At 47.0% G+C, this 13,151-nt stretch overlaps 1 non-coding gene across 1 annotated transcript in view; it reads left to right on the top strand.

Annotated features, from left to right (window-relative positions):
• LOC124658608 overlaps nt 1-2,369 on the top strand; it is a 3,277-nt gene extending 908 nt beyond the window's left edge. The window contains exon 1 of the ribosomal RNA XR_006989318.1: nt 1-2,369. This exon is cut by the window's left edge and continues 908 nt beyond it. This is a non-coding gene — a ribosomal RNA (28S ribosomal RNA).
• Nucleotides 2,370-13,151: the final 10,782 nt, after the last annotated feature.

The following is a 13,151-nucleotide window of genomic DNA, read 5'->3' as shown; positions in this document are numbered from 1 at the left end:
AGGGGCGAAAGACTAATCGAACCATCTAGTAGCTGGTTCCCTCCGAAGTTTCCCTCGGGATAGGCTGGAGCCCATTACGAGTTCTATCGGGTAAAGCCAATGATTAGAGGCATCGGGGCGCAACGCCCTCGACCTATTCTCAAACTTTAAATAGGTAGGATGGTGCGGCTGCTCCGGTGAGCCGCGCCACGGAATCGGGTGCTCCAAGTGGGCCATTTTTGGTAAGCGAAGCTGGCGATGCGGGATGAACCGGAAGCCGGGTTACGGTGCCCAGCTGCGCGCTAACCTAGAACCCACAAAGGGTGTTGGTCGATTAAGACGGCGGGACGGTGGTCATGGAAGTCGAAATCCGCTAAGGAGTGTGTAACAACTCACCTGCCGAATCAACTAGCCCCGAAAATGGATGGCGCTGAAGCGCGCGACCCACACCCGGCCATCTGGGCAAGCGCCATGCCCGATGAGTAGGAGGGCGCGGCGGCCGCTGCAAAACCTAGGGCGCGAGCCGGGCGGAGCGGCCGTCGGTGCAGATCTTGGTGGTAGTAGCAAATATTCAAATGAGAACTTTGAAGGCCGAAGAGGAGAAAGGTTCCATGTGAACGGCACTTGCACATGGGTAAGCCGATCCTAAGGGACGGGGTAACCCCGGCGGATAGCGCGATCACGCGCATCCCCCGAAAGGGAATCGGGTTAAGATTTCCCGAGCCGGGATGTGGCGGTTGACGGCGGCGTTAGGAAGTCCGGAGACGCCGGCGGGGGCCTCGGGAAGAGTTATCTTTTCTGCTTAACGGCCTGCCAACCTGGAATCGGTTCAGCCGGAGGTAGGGTCCGGTGGTCGGAAGAGCACCGCACGTCGCGCGGTGTCCGGTGCGCCCCCGGCGGCCCATGAAAATCCGGAGGACCGAGTACCGTCCACGCCCGGTCGTACTCATAACCGCATCGGGTCTCCAAGGTGAACAGCCTCCGGCCAATGGAACAATGTAGGCAAGGGAAGTCGGCAAAACGGATCCGTAACCTCGGGAAAAGGATTGGCTCCGAGGACTGGGCTCGGGGGTCCCGGCCCGAACCCGTCGGGCTGTCGGCGGATTGCTCGAGCTGCTCACGCGGCGAGAGCGGGTCGCCGCGTGCCGGCCGGGGACGGCCCGGGAATCGTCCCTTCGGGGGCTTTCCCCGAGCATGAAACAGTCGACTCAGAACTGGTACGGACAAGGGGAATCCGACTGTTTAATTAAAACAAAGCATTGCGATGGTCCTCGCGGATGCTTGACGCCAATGTGATTTCTGCCCGGTGCTCTCGAATGTCAAAGTGAAGAAATTCAACCAAGCGCGGGTAAACGGCGGGAGTAACTATGACTCTCTTAAGGTAGCCAAATGCCTCGTCATCTAATTAGTGACGCGCATGAATGGATTAACGAGATTCCCACTCGCCCCGTCTACTATCCAGCGAAACCACAGCCAAGGGAACGGGCTTGGCGGAATCAGCGGGGAAAGAAGACCCTGTTGAGCTTGACTCTAGTCCGACTTTGTGAAATGACTTAAGAGGTGTAGGATAAGTGGGAGCCTTTACGGGCGCAAGTAAAATACCACTACTTTTAACGTTATTTTACTTATTCCGTAGGTCGGAAGCGGGGCAAGTCCCCTCCTTTTGGCTCAAGGCCCGGTTTTACCGGGCCGATTGATGCCTACGGAAGACTTATTCTCGGGTGGACGAGTTTGGGCCTGCAAGAGCACATAGGTTTGTAGAACAGCAGCAAGTTTCCCTTAAGATGGATACCCAAGGTTTATCGAAATCTCGTGTGGAGGAAGAGGGTCAAAGATATCCGTCTCATGCAACCTCGCAACCACAAAGCAAGAAGTCTCTTGTGTCCCCAACACACCTAATAGGTGCACTGAGTTCGACGCAAGAGATAGTCGAAAAGTTACCACGTGGTATAAATAAGCTATGTGGCAGCACAAGCGTTGCAAGCGAAAGTGCTTGGCGTGTAGTTGATGGTGGTGGCTATTGCAGCATAGTCATCTGTGAAACAGAATTCACCAAGTGCTGGATTGGTAACCCACAGTAGTAACGCAGGCACAGCAGTGTAAACAAGCAGTAGTAACTCAGCAGTATTTAGGAACAAGGCCTAGGGATTACACTTTCACTAGTGGACACTCTCAACATTGATCACATAACAGAATAGATAAATGCATACTCTACACTTTTGTTGGATGATGAACACATTGCGTAGGATTACACGAACCCTCAATGCCGGAGTTAACAAGCTCCACAATAATGCCTCATGTTTAAGTAACCTTTAGTGTAAGATAGATCAACGTACTAAACCAAGTACTAGCATAGCATGCACACCTGTCACCTTCATGCATATGTAGGAGGAATAGATCACATCAATATTATCATAGCAATAGTTAACTCCATAATCTACAAGAGATCATGATCATAGCATAAACCAAGTACTAACACGGTGCACGCACTCTCACCTTTACACACATGCAGGAGGAATAAACTACTTTAATAACACATCACTAGAGTAGCACATAGATAAATTGTGATACAACATGCTGCAATCTTAAAGAGATATAAATAAGCACCTCACTATGCCATTCAATGAGTAAGTATTCCATGAAATATAGCCTAAGAGACCCACACGGTGCACACACCGTCACCTTTACACACGTGGGACTAGGAGTCTCCGGAGATCACATAGGTAAAACTCACTTGACTAGCATAATGACATCTAGATTACAAGCATCATCATATGAATCTCAATCATGTAAGGCAGCTCATGAGATTATTGTATTGAACTACATAGGAGAGAGATGAACCACATAGCTACCGGTACAGCCCCGAGCCTCGATGGAGAACTACTCCCTCCTCATGGGAGCAGCAGCGGTGATGAAGATGGCGGTGGAGATGGCAGCGGTGTCGATGGAGAAGCCTTCCGGGGCACTTCCCCGCTCCGGCAGAGTGCCGGAACAGAGATCCCGTCCCCGGATCTTGGCTTCGCGATGGCGGCGGCTCCGGCAGGTTTCGTGGGTTTCGTCAATTGGTATCGGGTTTTCCGATCCAGGGGCTTTTATAGGCGAAGAGGCGGCGCAGGGGGTCGAAGGGCTGGCCAAACCCTAGGGGGCGCGGGCCCCCTAGGCCGCGCCGCGGTATGGTGTGGTGGGCTCGTGCCCCCTCTCGGTCCCTCTCGTGTGTTCCGGATGCTTCCGGGATTCTAAGATCTTTGGCGTTGATTTCGTCCGATTCCGAGAATATTTCGTTACTAGGATTTCTGAAACCAAAAACAGCAGAAAACGAGAACTCGGCACTTCGGCATCTTGTTAATAGGTTAGTTCCGTAAAATGCACGAATATGACATAAAGTGTGCATAAAACATGTAGATAACATCAATAATGTGGCATGGAACACAAGAAATTATCGATACGTTGGAGACGTATCAGCATCCCCAAGCTTAGTTCCGCTCGTCCCGAGCAGGTAAAACGATAACAAAGATAATTTCGGAGTGACATGCCATCATAAACTTGATCATACTATTTGTAAAGCATATGTAGTGAATGCAGCGATCAAAACAATGTATATGACATGAGTAAACAAGTGAATCATAAAGCAAAGACTTTTCATGAATAGCACTTCAAGACAAGCATCAATAAGTCTTGCATAAGAGTTAACTCATAAAGCAATAATTCAAAGTAAAGGTATTGAAGCAACACAAAAGAAGATTAAGTTTCAGCGGTTGCTTTCAACTTGTAACATGTATATCTCATGGATATTGTCAACATAGAGTAATATAATAAGTGCAATAAGCAAGTATGTAAGAATCAATGCACAGTTCACACAAGTGTTTGCTTCTTGAGGTGGAGAGAAATAGGTGAACTGACTCAACATTGAAAGTAAAAGAATGGTCCTCATAGAGGAAAAGCATCGATTGCTATATTTGTGCTAGAGCTTTGATTTTGAAAACATGAAACAATTTTGTCAACGGTAGTAATAAAGCATATGCATCATGTAAATTATATCTTATAAGTTGCAAGCCTCATGCATAGTGTACCAATAGTGCTCGCACCTTGTCCTAATTAGCTTGGACTACCCGGATTATCACCGCAATACATATGCTTTAACCAAGTTTCACAAAGGGGTACCTCTATGCCGCCTCGTACAAAGGTCTAAGGAGAAAGCTCGCATTTGGATTTCTCGCTTTTGATTATTCTCAACTTAGACATCCATACCGGGACAACATAGACAACGAGATAATGGACTCCTCTTTTAATGCTTTAAGCATTTGACAACAATTAATTCTTTTCTCATTAGAGATTTGAGGATATTTGTCCAAAACTGAAACTTCCACCATGAATCATGGCTTTAGTTAGCGGCCCAATGTTCTTCTCTCACAATATGCATGCTCAAACCATTCAACTCAGTGTAGATCGCCCTTACTTCCGACAAGACGAACATGCATAGAAACTCACATGAAATTCAACAATGAGTTGATGGCGTTCCCCTAGTAAACATGGTTATCGCACAACAAGCAACTTAATAAGAGATAAAGTGCATAATTACATATTCAATACTACAATAGTTTTTAAGCTATTTGTCCCATGAGCTATATATTGCAAAGGTGAATGATGGAATTTTAAAGGTAGCACTCAAGCAATTTACTTTGGAATGGCGGGAAAATACCATGTAGTATAGGTAGATATGGTGGACACAAATGGCATAGTGGTTGGCTCAAGTATTTTGGATGCATGAGAAGTATTCCCTCTCGATACAAGGTTTAGGCTAGCAAGGCTTATTTGAAACAAACACAAGGATGAACCGGTGCAGCAAAACTCACATAAAAGACATATTGAAAACATTATAAGACTCTACACCGTCTTCCTTGTTGTTCAAACTCAATACTAGAAATTATCTAGACCTTAGAGAAACCAATTATGCAAACCAAATTTTAGCATGCTCTATGTATTTCTTCACTAATAGGTGCAAAGTATATGATGCAAGAGCTTAAACATGAGCACAACAATTGCCAAGTATCACATTACCCAAGACATTATAGCAATTACTACATGTATCATTTTCCAATTCCAACCATATAACAATTTAACGAAGAGGAAACTTCGCCATGAATATTATGAGCTAAGAACACATGTGTTCATATGAACCAGCGGAGCGTGTCTCTCTCCCACACAAGCATGATGTAATCAATTTATTCAAACAAAAACAAAAACAAAAGCAAACAAACAGACGCTCCAAGAAAAAGCACATAAGATGTGATGGAATAAAAATATAGTTTCAGGGGAGGAACCTGATAATGTTGTCGATGAAGAAGGGGATGCCTTGGGCATCCCCAAGCTTAGACGCTTGAGTCTTCTTGATATATGCAGGGGTGAACCACCGGGTGCATCCCCAAGCTTAGAGCTTTCACTCTCCTTGATCGTAGTATATCATCCTCCTCTCTTGACCCTTGAAAACTTCCTCCACACCAAACTCGAAACAACTCATTAGAGGGTTAGTGGACAATAAAAATTAACATGTTCAGAGGTGACACAATCATTCTTAACACTTCTGGACATTGCATAAAGCTACTGGACATCAATAGATCAAAGAAATTCATCCAACATAGCAAAAGAGGCAATGCGAAATAAAAGGCAGAATCTGTCAAAACAGAACAGTCCGTAAAGATGGATTTTATTAGGCCACCAGACTTGCTCAAATGAAAATGCTCAAATTGAATGAAAGTTGCGTACATATCTGAGGATCATGCTCGTAAATTGGCATAATTTTCTGAGCTTCCTGCAGGGCAGTGGGCTCAGATTCGTGACAGCAAAGAAATCTGGAACTGCGCAGTAATCCAAATCTAGTACTTACTTTTCTATCAACGGCTTTACTTGGCACAACAAAACACAAAACTAAGATAAGGAGAGGTTGCTACAGTAGTAAACAACTTCCAAGACACAAATATAAAACAAAGTACTGTAGCAAAATAACACATGGGTTATCTCCCAAGAAGTTCTTTCTTTTTAGCCATTAAGATGGGCTCAGCAGTTTTAATGATGCACTCGCAAGAAATAGTATTTGAAGCAAAAGAGAGCATCAAGAGGCAAATTCAAAACACATTTAAGTCTAACATGCTTCCTATGCATAGGAATCTTGTAAATAAACAAGTTCATGAAGAGCAAAGTAACAAGCATAGGAAGATAAAACAAGTGTAGCTTCAAAAATTTCAGCACATAGAGAGGTGTTTTAGTAACATGAAAATTTCTACAACCATATTTTCCTCTCTCATAATAACTTTCAGTAGCATCATGAGCAAACTCAACAATATAACTATCACATAAAGCATTCTTATCATGAGTCTCATGCATAAAATTATTACTCTCCACATAAGCATAATCAATTTTATTAGTTGTAGTGGGAGCAAATTCAACAAAGTAGCTATCATTATTATTCTCATCAAGTGTAGGAGGCATAGTATAATCACAACAAAATTTACTCTCAGCAGTAAGTGGCACCAAAAGACCATTATCATTATCATCATCAGAAATAGGAGGCAAAGTATCATCAAAGAAAATTTTCTCCTCAATGCTTGGGGGACTAAAAATATCATGAAAACCAGCTTCCCCAAGCTTAGAACTTTCTATATCATTATCAACAATGGTGTTCAAAGCGTTCATACTAATATTACTACCAAGCATGCAAATAAGATTTCATAGGTTTTTTAATTTTCGCATCAAACAATCCATGTTTTAAATCAGGAAATAGAATAAGAAGCTCACTCTTGTACATTATGCCAAACTAGTGTAAACAAGAAACAACAAGATGCAATTGCAGGATCTAAAGGAAATAGCTTTGAGCACACACACAACGGCGCAAGAAAAATACTTTACCTGAGACCGTAGTATGAGAGCCTTTTACCTTTCCTCCCCGGCAACGGCGCCAGAAAAGTGCTTGATGTCTACGGGAGCTTCTATTCTTGTAGACAGTGTTGGGCCTCCAAGAGCAGAGGTTTGTAGAACAGCAGCAAGTTTCCCTTAAGTGGATACCCAAGGTTTATCGAACTCAGGGAGGAAGAGGTCAAAGATATCCCTCTCATGCAACCCTGCAACCACAAAGCAAGAAGTCTCTTGTGTCCCCAACACACCAAATAGGTGCACTAGTTCGGCGAAGAGATAGTGAAATACAGGTGGTATGAATAAGTATGAGCAGTAGCAACAGTGCCAGAAAAGTGCTTGGCGTGTAGTTGATGGTGGTGGTATTGCAGCAGTAGTAACGCAGTAAAACAGTAAACAAGCAGTAGTAACGCAAGTAGTAGTAACGCAGCGAGTAGTAAACAAGCAGTAGTAACTCAGCAGTATTTAGGAACAAGGCCTAGGGATTACACTTTCACTAGTGGACACTCTCAACATTGATCACATAACGAACAGATAAATGCATACTCTACACTTTTGTTGGATGATGAACACATTGCGTAGGATTACACGAACCCTCAATGCCGGAGTTAACAAGCTCCACAATAATGCTCATGTTTAAGTAACCTTTAGTGTAAGATAGATCAACGATACTAAACCAAGTACTAGCATAGCATGCACACTGTCACCTTCATGCATATGTAGGAGGAATAGATCACATCAATATTATCATAGCAATAGTTAACTCCATAATCTACAAGAGATCATGATCATAGCATAAACCAAGTACTAGCACGGTGCACGCACCGTCACCTTTACACACATGCAGGAGGAATAAACTACTTTAATAACACATCACTAGAGTAGCACATAGATAAATTGTGATACAACATGCTGCAATCTTAAAGAGATATAAATAAGCACCTCACTATGCCATTCAATGAGTAAGTATTCTCGTGAAATATGGCCTAAGAGACCCACACGGTGCACACACTGTCACCTTTACACACGTGGGACTAGGAGTCTCCGGAGATCACATAGGTAAAACTCACTTGACTAGCATAATGACATCTAGATTACAAGCATCATCATATGAATCTCAATCATGTAAGGCAGCTCATGAGATTATTGTATTGAACTACATAGGAGAGAGATGAACCACATAGCTACCGGTACAGCCCCGAGCCTCGATGGAGAACTACTCCCTCCTCATGGGAGCAAGCAGCGGTGATGAAGATGGCGGTGGAGATGGCAGCGGTGTCGATGGAGAAGCCTTCCGGGGCACTTCCCCGCTCCGGCAGGGTGACGGAACAGAGATCCTGTCCCCCAGATCTTGGCTTCGCGATGGCGGCGGCTCTGGCAGGTTTCTGTGGGTTTCGTCAATTGGTATCGGGTTTTCTGATCCAGGGGCTTTATATAGGCGAAGAGGCGGCGCCAGGGGGTCGAAGGGCTGGCCAAACCCTAGGGGGGCGCGCCCCCCCTAGGCCGCGCCAGGGTATGGTGTGGTGGGCCTGTGCCCCCCTCTGGTCCCTCTCGTGTGTTCTGGATGCTTCCGGGGATTCGAAGATCTTTGGCGTTGATTTCGTCCGATTCCGAGAATATTTCGTTACTAGGATTTCTGAAACCAAAAACAGCGAGAAAACGAGAACCGGCACTTCGGCATCTTGTTAATAGGTTAGTTCCAGAAAATGCACGAATATGACATAAAGTGTGCATAAAACATGTAGATAACATCAATAATGTGGCATGGAACACAAGAAATTATCGATACGTTGGAGACGTATCAGTGGTCTGGGCAACCACCAACCCTAAGCTGCGCACCCCGCTCCCCTCCCCGACTGCCCCTCTCTCCGACTGGTGGCTGGAGGTAGTCCAGCAGCGGCCCGTGGGCCAGCGTAAGATGGTGAACTCCCTCATCTCCCTCGTTATCCGGAGCCTATGGCTCGAGCGCAATGCTCGCGTTTTCGACAACTTCGAAACCAGCCCTCACGAGCTTGGTCGCCGGATTAGAGAGGAGTGGCATCTGTGGCTCTCTAGTCGTGGTTTAGGTAGACACCAGGGGGAGGAGTAGCCTCTGTTTGGATGGGTGGTGTGGCCGGCTCCGTCTGTGTGCAAGTTCTATCTCTGTACTGGACGTTGTCCCTTTCCCCTTTGAGCTTAATACAAAACACGCGGTCTCCTTCTACTTTATGTTAATCGCTGGAGACGCACAAAATGACCGTTAGGCGACAGGCGGGCGACGCGGGTGGCGATCTCGCCACCCAATCGCCGGCGACGGGGCCGCCGCTGCGGGATCTGTCGGCTTCAGGAGCGCTGCGGTGTGGTCCGGCAACATCCAAGGAGCCGGAGGAGAGGCCGTCGGCCCTTTTTTCGGTGGTGCCTGTGGATGTTGCGGGCTGCTCATCGGAGAGATCCTTCGGGAGTCGTTTCTGGGCGTTGCAACCGGACGAAGAAGGTGACGAGAGTGACGATGAGGAGCTTGTCGCGTCTGGAGATGAGGAATCGCCGGTCAGAGAAGGAGTTCGTCTGGCATCCTACCTTTGCCGTACTCCTTCGCCGTCGCAAAATGCAGACCTTTCCGAAGATCCAGCTGAGCTTAACCAGAGGCAAATGAAGAGGTTACGGCGGCGGGATGTTCAGCGTCTAGCGACCCGAGCGGCGATTTTCTTCTCTTCAAGCGCAGGTACGGATTTTTCATCCTCTCCGGCATCGGTCAAGAAAGCTAGATCGTTGGATCACATAAAATTGCCGGTGCTCGAGCCGTCAGTCTTTGTGGACGATGACAATGGAGGTTGGACGATGGTTCATCGGCGGCGTTGGTCGCCGGCGTCCATGTCAGGGAACCAAGATCCGGGGTTGACGGAAATTTCAAAATCGTTGACTGTGGACCAGGCTCGGTTGCGGGCCGGGACACAGAGACTCGGGCGCTGTTTGGGCCCAAAGTTTAGGCAGGCAAGTCAACCTCGCGATCGTTTGGAAGGCGATCGCGTTCCGAGGATAGCCAAGGTGGGTGAGGCGTCGATCGGATTTGCCTTTCGCAAATTTCTTGGCTTGACCTGGAAGAAGAGTTCAGCGGCGGCTCCAGTCATCCGTCGTCGTACTGTCGAGATCGCCATGAGTGGAGACGGAGGCCGGGGTGGGTTCAACCCCGGGCGAGGTGGTTTCAACGCGGGGCGCAGAGGTTTTGGAGGTGGTCGTGGAAACTACGGCGGCCGCGGTGAGTTCGGTGGTGGCCGCGGCGATTTTGGTGGTGGCCGTGGTGACCACGGCTTCGGTGGCGGGCGCGGCAACTATGCTGCCGGTCGTACTAGCTATGGCGCTGGCCGTGGTGGCTACGGCAACAACCGAACAGATTATGGTCCGAGAGGGAGATTTGCTCAAGGTGCTGGTCGTGATTATGCTGGCTATGGCACTGGGCGTGGTCAACAGGGCCATGGTTTTGGTGTCGGCGGGGGAAACCGCAACTTTGTGCAAGGTGAATCAAGCGGCTCGGCTGGCTCGAGCTATGGTGGAAACAGAGAGAATTCGCGCTATGGAGGTAATCAGAGTCGGTGGAACAATGGGCGGGGTGGCGCCATGGCAAATCAGAGTAGGGGGCAGGTCTCAGATGGTGCTCTTCGTGGAGGCATCGACGCCGTTCTCTTGCAGCAGACTGTTGAGGCGGTTGTGGCGGCTGTGACAGCTGCTACAAAGCCCAAGGAGGTTGTGGCAGAACAACCTAATTTGGCGGTGCACTCTTCTGAACCGGCGGCTGGGGTTACTAATGTTGTTGAGGATCCGGTTGCGGAACCTATTTCATCGGTATCACAACCATTGGGGATGACACAGAGCGCTCCCCAAGCTTCTGGGCCTGCGGCTATTGACAAGGAGAGTGACGGTCAGGGTGCATCTAAGAAGAAAAAGGAGGAGAAAGCTGGTTGCTTTCGGTGCAAGAAGCCGGGGCATTATATTGATGACTGCCCTACTCCTTTCTGCGATATTTGTGAGTCTATTCATCATATCACATCTGCCTGTCATCTTTTAAATGCTCCTAAACCAACTGCTATCCTTCATGGTTATGCAAATGAGGGGCTTATGTTTTTTGAGCTTGCATGTGGGGTATTCAAGGCTAAGGCAGAAAATCCAAAACTGGCAAAGGTAATGGTTGAAGGTATTACTTTGACTATTCCAGAAATTATTGAACAGCTCAAGAAGATTGTTCCTTCGGAAAAGTTTATTTGGGAGGTTTTTCATTTCAAGGATAATATTTATAGAGTTAAACTTCCCAGTAAGTTAGAGGTCCAACGATTGAAGAATTTTGGCACATACATTTGCACTGACAAGGAGGCTTGTCTGGCTTTTGACTCATGGTCCTCTGTGGAGGAGCCCTTACACATGCTTCCAGAGGTTTGGGTTCGTGTTTCGGGGTTGCCATCGGATGTTAGATCGGACTATTTAACCCTATGGGGAGTGGGAACTCTATTTGGAAAAACTCTAGACGTGGATATGGCTTATACTCGCAAGAATAAAGTGCTAAGAACCAAGATTGGGTGTCTTGATCATAGACTTATTCCTCGCAGATAGTGACATGTTCATAAGGAGAGGTTTTTATAAGCTACATTTTGAAGTTGAGCTTGAGGATGAGTCTCATGAGGTTACTATGGTGGAGGCAAATAATGGATCTGATGGAAATAATGGAGATAATCAAGGTGAAGAGAAGAATGGAGATGCACATGATATGGACATGGATGGTAGGGATAAGGGCATAGAAGGGGCATCTAAAGGTAATGATCAAGTTGGCTCAAATTCTAATAAAGGAGGAGATGTTATGCAAGAACAATGTGATTTTTTAGAGGATATCCAATTTGGGTCTGTGGATGTTAAGTGTGTCTCTCCAGGTAACCAGAGTGTTGTAAAAAAAATCGAGCTGTTCTGTCCCTATTTTATTACATACATCTAATTCCAATTCTTTGGCACAAAATGACAAACTTTGCACGTTTTCCGATGTAGATATACTGAACAGAGTTGCTACTCCGGGATTGGTGAGTACGGGGATCAGTGCACTGAGCAGACAGCCTGCTACTGGGCAGGATCTGCCTGCTGCTGCGCCTGGCACGCATGGTGCGTATGGAGGGCCGCCAGCTGGCCGACAGCTCGCTGCTGCCTCTGCTGTCGCCTCGCCCCGGGACACGAGCGGCGCAGCTGATTCGCTGCATGCTACTGGCAAGCTGTTGGCTGGTTCGCTGCAGGCTGTGGCAAGTGGGCGTGCTGCGGCTGAGGCGGGATTGTCTGTGCCAAGAAGAAGCACTTCGCCGGTTGCGGTGAAGCACACCGCGCCGCAGAAGATCCAGGCGGTGGCGGTCAGCCAGTCAGAGCTGAGCGCGCCACGCGAGGGCAACCAGATGCCAATGATTGGCGCCATGCAAGATGGATTGGCTGTGCAGCATTCTGCTAGGGTCCTTGGTGGGCCTGATGGTGAGTTTTTGGCAAATAATTTAGATGATTTAAACTTCGGTGTTTCGCAGCGTTTTGATCTTGATTGGTCTTCTGATTCTGTACATGATATGAATATTTGTGACAATGTAGGAGTGGGATCGGGGGTTCGTTGGAACATTCTAAGGGACGTAATACCGTCGACGTTTTGGCAATGGCTAAGGGTGATGGCTTATGTGCCACGAAAGAAGTGATGGGGGTTGCCTCATCTTCAGTCCATGTTGGTAAGCCCTTAGATTCTATTGTATCCTGTTCTGTGAAGGTGAAATCTAGTGTGAGTTTAGAAGTTATTGATAATTCTGTCGACATCTCAGCAGTTCGACCCACTACGGAGGAGGTCATTGCTTTTGGTGGAATTCCGAAGCCTTCACTTGGGGTGAGGTCTAGTGCTAGGCTGGCTGGGCAGCCCGATGGAGATATGTTTCAAATGGACAAGGCTATGAGGATTGCACAGTCGAGGGATGCCTCGGGTGTAGGTAAGTCTCTATCTTCTAAACTTTCTATTGTCAATATGCCAGATGATGAGATTATGCATAAGGCGGAACGGTTGGGGATTTCTTTAGGTCATTCTGAAGGAGAGGTAGTAAAATCTATTAGAGGAATTAAATTGTTAGAAGAGGAACGGATATTAACTATGCTGCAAAAAAATATAGATGAGTATATAAATAAGGAGGATGATCCATCAAATCTTGTTATGTCTAAAGTTTCTACTTTATGTAGTGACCTCGGCGGAGGATGATTGCATCCCACTGGATTTAGATGATCATTTGGAACAT

Source organism: Lolium rigidum, chromosome 5 (assembly GCF_022539505.1).
Source record: "Lolium rigidum isolate FL_2022 chromosome 5, APGP_CSIRO_Lrig_0.1, whole genome shotgun sequence".
In the NCBI taxonomy this organism is placed as follows: Eukaryota; Viridiplantae; Streptophyta; class Magnoliopsida; order Poales; family Poaceae; genus Lolium; species Lolium rigidum.
The sequence above is the reverse complement of the archived record's forward strand: the minus strand, read 5'-3'. Positions and strand labels throughout refer to the sequence as shown.